The sequence below is a fragment of the Lactuca virosa genome, chromosome 5 (genome assembly GCF_052849685.1).
Source record: "Lactuca virosa cultivar CGN04683 chromosome 5, Lactuca_virosa_CGN04683_v6, whole genome shotgun sequence".
Lineage (NCBI taxonomy): Eukaryota > Viridiplantae > Streptophyta > Magnoliopsida > Asterales > Asteraceae > Lactuca > Lactuca virosa.
This window is the reverse complement of record NC_136430.1, coordinates 343876408-343885282: the sequence shown is the minus strand read 5'-3', so window position 1 is coordinate 343885282 and position 8875 is coordinate 343876408. Positions and strand designations below refer to the sequence as shown.

General features: G+C 39.4%; 1 non-coding gene across 1 annotated transcript; it reads right to left on the bottom strand.

Moving 5' to 3' along the window:
- Positions 1-2269: 2269 nt before the first annotated feature.
- LOC145117994 (small nucleolar RNA R71) lies at positions 2270-2376 on the bottom strand. The gene has a single exon (XR_013712981.1). It is a non-coding gene; the product is annotated as a small nucleolar RNA R71 (small nucleolar RNA).
- Between the last annotated feature and the right edge of the window lie 6499 nt (positions 2377-8875).

The following is an 8875-nucleotide window of genomic DNA, read 5'->3' as shown; positions in this document are numbered from 1 at the left end:
TATTTTGTCTCAGTTATTGAACAAAAGGTACTTACTTATGTTTAAATTGTATTTTCAGCCTAAAAGACATGCTCGAGTTAAAAAGGAAGCGAGATTAGCAATCGGAAGCTCGGGAATCAAAGAAAGAAGAAATTAAGCCAAAAAGATGAAGGACTCGGCGAGTTGGTCCTCAACTCGTCGAGTAGATAGGAAGATCTGCGAACATATTAAGACTTGTCGTACACGGGATTTAAGTGATGGACTCGTCGAGTCAGTCTATAGACTCGACGAGTCGCCCCTGTTTTAAGAAAATTATATAAAGGGCATTAATCCCCGAAACCAAATACTTTTCTCTGGATCTTTTGGTGACTTATCTACGATTAGAAGGTTATTGAAGCTCTGGAATTCGAAGATCAACCCTAGAGATCGATTTGGAAGAGATCAAAGGCAACATATATTCTCTTTTTCTTAATCTATTGCACAAAACTATGTTTTACTTATGAATTTCGTTTTTGAGATATTAGTTGTTGTAGACATGAGCTAAAAACTCATTACTTCTGTTCAGGGTAGATTAGCTTGTTAATATGGATTGATTTTATGGTATGGATTATTTGATTTGGTGAAATGGTTTTGTTAAGCTTGTGAATGATCCTTATGTGTTAACAATAACTATTTTTTGTTAATTATCAAGTCTATTAAGTTGTATGAACATCAAGTTGTATGAACTTCCTCTTAATTGCTTGCTTCATATGATTTATGTGAAAACAATATTATATGCCTAGAATTAGTGAATATGAATCTAGGATTAATTAGAAAATAGGTAAGTTAATGTGTGAGCTTGTGTGATGAACAACCATACAAGATGTTGATTGAATTAGTAATTTAATTAACTACAACTACAAGTCTTACGTAACCCGAATTAAAATACTAGGAAATTCATTAGTTTAACAATTGACCACTATTTAAATTAATTTGTTTCCTAAGGATTAGTAATAGTGAACATGAATCTAATCACATTAATCGGTAGCCAATGACAAAATAATCCATTGCACTTGCCATAAAATCAACCATAGAAACAAGAGAGTCGAACCTGAACATAAGTCTCTTTTATTATTGAATCTAATTACTTCTTAATTGCTTTAGTTGTTGGTGATCTTAGGTTGAGTATTAGTTAATTGTTTAAGTTTCTAGTCTTGAAAAACTAGAGAAAACCCTTCTTTTTATTATTTGTTTTTAATTAGATAATTCTAGTAATTAGTTTAATTGTTACCGTTTCCTGTGTTCGATACCCTGCTTGCTTGAACTATATTGCTAACGATAGGTACACTTCCTTTCGTGTGTTTATTTGTGTTTGAAGTAGTAGGATTAAAACTAGTGTATTTTACACACATCAAGTTTTTTGGCGCCGTTGCCGGGGAACGGTTCTAATAGTTATATCGATTGCTAGTATTATCGATCCTTTGTGTGAGATTTATCTTGCATAAAGTTATTATCTTCAGTAGATAATTATATAGTATAGGTTACTAGCTTTTCAGTTTTAAATTTTCTTAGTTTTCTGTTTTAGCCTTGAACTCGTCGAGTCCAGTCGAACTGACTCGACGAGTCCAGCATATTTTACATTTTTCTGTTTTATTTCAGGGAGTTTATGACCCGAGGATCCAACTCTACATTACTCCCACCACTTGTAGACCCGGAATCAGTTTTTCGCAAGAACAAGGACAAGACTGAAGGAGATACCCCAAAGAAGTCACCTTTTAAGTGTCTCAAATCGGTTTTTGGAAAGAAGAAGGGAAAGAAAGTAAGAGAATCCAGCAACACAAAGGAGGACACCGAGTATGAAACCGAGAAGGAAGAAAGCGGATCTGAATTTGAAGGAAGCGACCTAGAAGGCGAAATCGAAAACACCATGGCTGACATCGTATATATACCCATGGGAGAGTACAAGAGAAGAATGCGTGACGACACCGGGCCGGGACTCGTGCAACCCGCGATTCCAGTAACTGCTAACATTGAACTAAAAGGTCACATACTCGCCCAACTCAAGGAAATCCCATTCTACGGGAAAGATCATGAAGACGCATAAAAGCATATCGATGAGGTCAACGACATAGCCGACTACTTCAACATCCTTAATCTACCTCGCGAGACTGTCTTGCTTCGTATGCTACCAGTTACATTTAAGGGAGCCGCGAAAGATTGGCTGAAATCACTCCCTCTAGGGTCTATCACCACATGGGCTAAAATGCGTGAAGAATCCATAGATCAATTTTGCCCTCCCTCCAAAATAGAAAAATTGAAGAAGGAAATTGCAAACTTTGAACAACAAGTGGGAGATTCACTTTATGAGGCGTGGGAAAGGTACAAAGGCTTGTTAAGGAATTGCCCCCACCATGATCTTAACATTCAACAAGAGGTCTCCATTTTCTATGATGGAGTAAACGTGACGACTAGGCAACTCCTTGATTCCCAAGGACCACTCACGAAGAAAAATCCCGGTGTTATAAAGGAGCTAATTGAAGAATTCTCTAAGCATTCTAGAGAATATCATAATCCAAGGAACGGCTCAGCTCGAGGGGTGGTGAACTCAGTCACTGATAGTATGGCAGCCATGATGGATAAATTGGAAAGTATGGACCGAAGAATGACAAAGATGGATCAATTCATCCATGCCATCCGGGTGGGATGTGAAAACTGTAGCAGACCTCACCTCACTAAAGATTGTGATGTAGACGAACATAGGAACCGGAAAGTGCAAGTATGTTACTCAAGTGGCGATAGATACGACGAGGATTGGTGAAAACCGAAAAAAAAGTGGCTACCATATGACGAGTACAAGAAGGCAAAGGAGGAGAAGTATAGGCTGAAAACTAGAGGTTTCTATCAAAAGGAGGAGTCGGTGCAAGAAAAGCAAATGGATCTTGAAGACATGCTAAATCAATTTGTAGCCACATCCGACAAAAGACACAACGATACCGATGCGGCAATAAGGGAACTGTTGGATTAGTGTCTAAGTCCATAACTATAATTGGTATGTACTTGACCCGAGAGTAGCATGGTCCATTTGGGTTGCATATCATCAGGACAATTACTTAGGATGGACTTTTGAGAAGAGGTTATTTATGATTTATTAATATATTATAAGTGCTAATATATTAATATGAGATCATATGATTTAATTGGTATTGATCAAGAATTGGTTTGGAATTAATTTAGTGATCAAAAGAGACTAATTAAATCAAAGGGGACTAATTGTGTAAATTAGTTATATTTATATGTTGGGCTTATGATACATGTTGCACTAAGTTTATGTATGGATACATAAAGAGTTGGGCCACATGAACCATGGATCATAAACCCATGGGTATGGATTAGGGTTAACCCATGACCCTTGGAATCCCACACATAAATATGTGACTCCATAGACAAAATCGTAGACTACTAGTTCTTGGAGTTCATGGACGATTTTGGGTTCAAGATTCTCTCTTAAAATGTCATCCTTTGTCCTACATGTGTTGTGATTCCATTTGAGGCATTCACACTATTGGTGCTAAGTTCTTAAAGGCCAAATACAATCAAGGGCAACAAGCTACAACAAAAGGTATGTTATCTAACTTGTTTTATTACCCAAGTATCAAAGTTTTGTATGCTAGTTAGGGTAATACCTTGGAAAATGAAATTTTGCATGTATAATAGAGAAAACATATATCCAAGGAATTTAGGGTTGCATGTACACCTTAGGAGTGTTAGAATGCTCAAAAACCCATCAGGAACAACAAACAATGATGAGAAATCAGCAGACCTCTATACTTAACATTGAAAAACAGCTGGGCCAACTTGCACTACAAATAAATCAAAGAGCACCGGGTGAGCTTCCAAGTAATATCAAGAAAAATCCAAGAGGAGCTCAAATCAACATTGTGACGACTAGAAGTGGGAAGATAATTACCCATCTTACACCTATAATGAATGAGAATACAAAAGAGGTGCAGGAGGAACAAAATGAAAACCCAAAATCCCAAACAGTCGACCCGACTCGTCGAGTCGGGGATAAGGACTCGACGAGTTCACAGTCTGAACAAAAAATTGATCCTCCTTTGAAACCTTATCAACCTCCATTTCCATTTCCAAGCCGAGCTAGACAAGAAAAGCAGAATAAAGATTATCAAAAGTTCATGGAACACATCAAAGCCCTCCAAATCAGTATTCCTTTCATAGAAGCGGTTGCACAAATGCCCAAGTACACAAAATTCTAAAAGCAGCTACTTACTAATCGAAAGAAGCTGGAAGAGGTGCCCAAAGTGGTGCTTAATGAGAATTGTTCAGCTGCAATGTTGAACAAATTACCAAAGAAGACGGGGGACCCGAGTAGCTTAACTTTTCCATGTCAATTCGGGAATCTAGCTACTAGTTATGCATTAGCGGATTCGGGGGCGAGTGTTAATCTCATGCCATACTCTTTCTTTAAGAAGTTGAACCTTCCGGAGCCGAAACCAATCCGTATGGAAATTCATTTAGCAAACAAGATTGTGACATTCCCAAGGGGAATATGTGAGGATTTATTGGTAAAAGTTGATAAATTTGTATTCCCCGCAGATTTCATCGTGCTAGACATGGAAGAGGACCACCAAGTGACGATCATTCTTGGAAGATCTTTCCTAAACACCGCAAGTGCTATAGTAGACATGAGAGAATCCAAGCTTACCCTTCGGGTGGGAGATGAGTCAGTTTCATTTGGAGTTGATCGAGCCATGAAACATTCCAAGTACAGTGATGACACGACATTTTCGGTGGACACTTTGGAAGAACTAATGGAAGAATGGAAAGAGGACCACCCAAACGAGCCCGCCATTGCCCTTGAAGATGACTTTGATGCTGAAAGGGACCTGAAGGAGATAAAGAGAATGCTTGAAGAGTCTGAATATGAAGAAATAATTAGAAATGTAGAAAGGTCGACTCGCCGAGTCGCTGGCTCTGACTCGACGAGTCCGTTTGAAAAATCGCGACAAGACAACAATTTTGGCCTGGACTTGACGAGTCCCCTCTCTGGACTCGACATGTTCATCGTACAAAACACAAAATTAGAACTGAAAACTTTGCCTGAACATTTAGAATACGCATTTCTCGAAGAAGGTGATCAAAAACTTGTTATCACTGCTTCCGACCTCACCAAAGCTGAAAAAGAAGAGTTAGTTCAAGTTTTAAAGAAAAGGAAGAATGCCATCACATGGAAAATTACCGATATAAAAGGAATAAGTTCTTCATATTGCTCCCATAAGATAATTCTTGAAGAAGGTGCGAAGTCGGGAGTGCAACACCAAAGGCGTTTAAACCCGAACATGCAAGAGGTGGTCAAGAAAGAAGTCGTCAAGCTCTTAGATGCAGGGATAATATACTCCATTTCCGATAGCCCATGGGTTAGTCTCGTTCAAGTAGTGCCAAAGAAAGGAGGGATGACGGTCGTCACAAATGAGAAGAACAAGCTTATACCTACACGAACGGTAACCGGTTGGCGGATGTGCATCGATTATCAAAAGTTAAACGATGCCACTTGCAAAGACCACTTTCCTCTCCATTTTATTGATCAAATGCTTGAGTGTTTATCGGGGCATAACTATTATTGTTTTTTAGATGGGTTTTCTGGTTATTTCCAAATCCCCATTGAAAGGTTACATCTATGTGGTTTGGGCTAGTCATTCATAGAGTATATGTGTCTTGATAGATTCAGGGTGTTTGTAGCTCTTTTGTTTTAGTGTTTGCGGTTGTAAGGGTATTCACGACCGTGAACCCCATTTGCGGTTGGCTTGTTGCTATATATAGGGGTCTGTCAGTCTTATGTCAGAGGTAGCAAGTTGGTCAGTCCGTTCACGGCCTAGTGTGTGTATCCAAGGTGTACTAGACGTTTTTGTGATATAAACGTGTGCATGCTTGTTTTAATCCTTCTTCTACTCCGTTCTTACTTTGTTTGATTGCTATTTGTTTGATCACTGGTTTGGATCCTCAGATTTAGGACCTTACAATTGGTATCAGAGCAAGTCCAGTGTCAAACTCGTGATTGGTGTTTACGGCTACAAGTTCCTCTTCATTACTGTGGTTATTTCGAGTATATTTGCTGGATACTTGTTTTTTTGATCGACTTTCAAAGCTGTTGGGATCAAAATCTGCTTGGAATGGGTTGTTCTAAGTGTTTACGGTACACTTTGTTGAAGCTTTTACGGTCGTGATAAAGTGTACGGCCGTGAACCAATCAAAGTCCTTTTGACAGTGAACTGCATTTTTGACCGTAATCCCTTTACTGACTGTGTTCCCCTCATTGACTGTGAAAATTTCTTCATTAACCGTGAAAGGCCGTGAACGTTGTGTACAGCGGTGAAGTGTGTACGGTCGTGAACTCATTACGGCCGTAAACCCATTATTAATTATTTGAAAATTTTAATATTTTTCTTCTTAGCTTGTTTGTTTAATCAATTAAAAAAATTAATTAAAATTAAAAAAATGGATTCACAAAACTCAACAATTCATCATGAACTGGATTTTGTTATGGGCACTACCACTCGCATTCCCCGTTTGTTATCGGCTGAAGGGTTCCCGGAATGGAAATATCGTACGGAGAAATATATCAAGATGAAAGATTTCAAAATTTGGAGATGTATTTCGAAGGGACCTATCAGAATCACCACCACACTTCCGGATAAAACGATCGTTGACAAGGCTGTCAAAGAGTATACCGATGATGAATTCGATAAAGTTGAACAACAAGAAAGAGCACTTGCTACACTTACTATGGCTTTGTCACCAGAAATTGCTCAAGGTTTTCATGAATACACGTCTGCGAAAGCACTTTGGGAGGCACTGATAGAAGTTTATGAAGGGAATGAGGATATGAAACAAAGCCGACAGGATATGCTGAGACAAAAATTTAACATGGTCAATCATATCTTGGGAGAATCTCTTGAGGTTCAATTGTAGAGGTTCACTGCTTTAACAACTGAGATGAGTTCTGCAGGCATCTTAGTCACCAGGTCTGAAATAAATAAGAAACTGCTCAATTCTCTGCCGAAGTCATGGGACATGAACGTGTCTGTGATTAAGAAGACGAAGGACCTTAACCGTCTGAGTCTGGATGAAACCATGGCAATTATTAAAGCGTGTGATCTGGATGACAAGAAAAGGGAGATCAATCACGTCAATTCGTACTCCACTGCTAATCTTGGGATTCAATCTAACAATGCATTCTCATCCTTCACCACTCCTCAAGTTCAGTCGTTTGCTGCTCCTCAACCATCATCATATGCCATTCCATTCATGCAAAGTGTTCAGCCTCCAGTATCTTATCCACAAGTTTCTTCTTCCTCAAAAGCACCTGCTCCTCATTGTGACTTTAAATCCATGATCAATGGGTTGAATGAGTGTTGCTTGACTTTTGCTCTTACCGCAAGTCCGGTTATTTTCCAAGAGCCATTGAAACAATTCTGGGAAATTGCCACTGTACTCAAAGTAAATGGTGAGGTTATCTCAGTGGTTGCCACTGTACACAACATGAAAGTCTCGATCACCGAGCAAGTAATTCGTGAAGTTCTTTAGATCGATGACCAGTCAGGCTTTCCAACCGAACTTTCATTGGACCAGACCAAAGAAATCATAGCTCTTATGGGGTATGAGGGTGTATTTCCACCAATTATCAAGAAATTACTTCCACCCTATTGGAGGTTTTTGGTTCATGTTTTCATTAGCTGCATTTCAGGAAGAAGAGCCGGGGCTGACGAGGTCTCGTTGCACAACACTGGAGCAATTGTTGCCTTGGATGCGGGATTGGATTTCAATTTTTCAAGGCTCATCTTGAATTATATGGTTGGCAACATTGAAGGGAAGGGCAGAGACAAATTTCTGATGTTTCCAAGGTTCCTTCAAATGATTTTTAACAAGAAATATCCAGAAATTGAGAAAAGGGGAGACACAATTGATTTGAAGTCTCTTGGTTCCATAACCTTTGGTCTCATAAAAAAAACAGAAAAGGAAAATTTATGTTTGAAGGGAAACATCCGTTAGTGAAGTTTGGTAAATTTGCAGAAGTCAGTGATTCATCTGCAACTGAAAGCTCATCTGCATACGAAGAATCTGAGGATGATGTAATCACTGCTTCTGAAAAAGGAAGAAGAAAGAGTTCCTTCTGTCGCAATCGTGGCAGAGGAACATGATCAGATGACAAACGTGGAGGTTCAAAGCAACTACGATGAGGAAGAAGAAGATGATGATGATAATGATGAGTTTGAAGAGAGCTTGATGGAAAATGTAGCTGTGAATGATGATGAAGAAGATGAGGATGATCTTTATCATGATATTGATCTCTCGGGTTTTTATAAGGATGACATTCCTTTAAATTTCGAAAGCAATGAGTGTTTCTTATCAAATGCAGAACTCAACACTTTCATTGACAATATCAATGATGTTGCTCAACAAGCAACGAAGATAGGGGGAGCTGAAGATGTTCAAGAAACGATGCCTCCTACCTCCATACAGATGACTGATACCTCAAGTCATATGGATGCGACTTCAGGGATTCCTCCCTTGATGATGCTATTCCGAATTCAATGCCATCTGTGAGTGATCCTATGATGACTCAAACCTCCCAGCCTCCGTTGAAAAGGAGACGACATGATCTGAGGCCAGGAGTACTTATTTTGGAACAAGCCCCGCCAACTCAATCAACAACAACAACAACTGCTGCTGCATCACCCGAACCAATCCAAGAAGGTCCAAGCACTGTGTATGAATCTGGAGGCACATCAGCTACTCAGGGATCGTCTCCTCCAAGGCCTTCGCATGATGCTGCCTCTGTGAGGCTTGCAAAGCATTTGGCACAGCAACAATGTTCAATGCCTTCCTCTCGTGCCAAAGG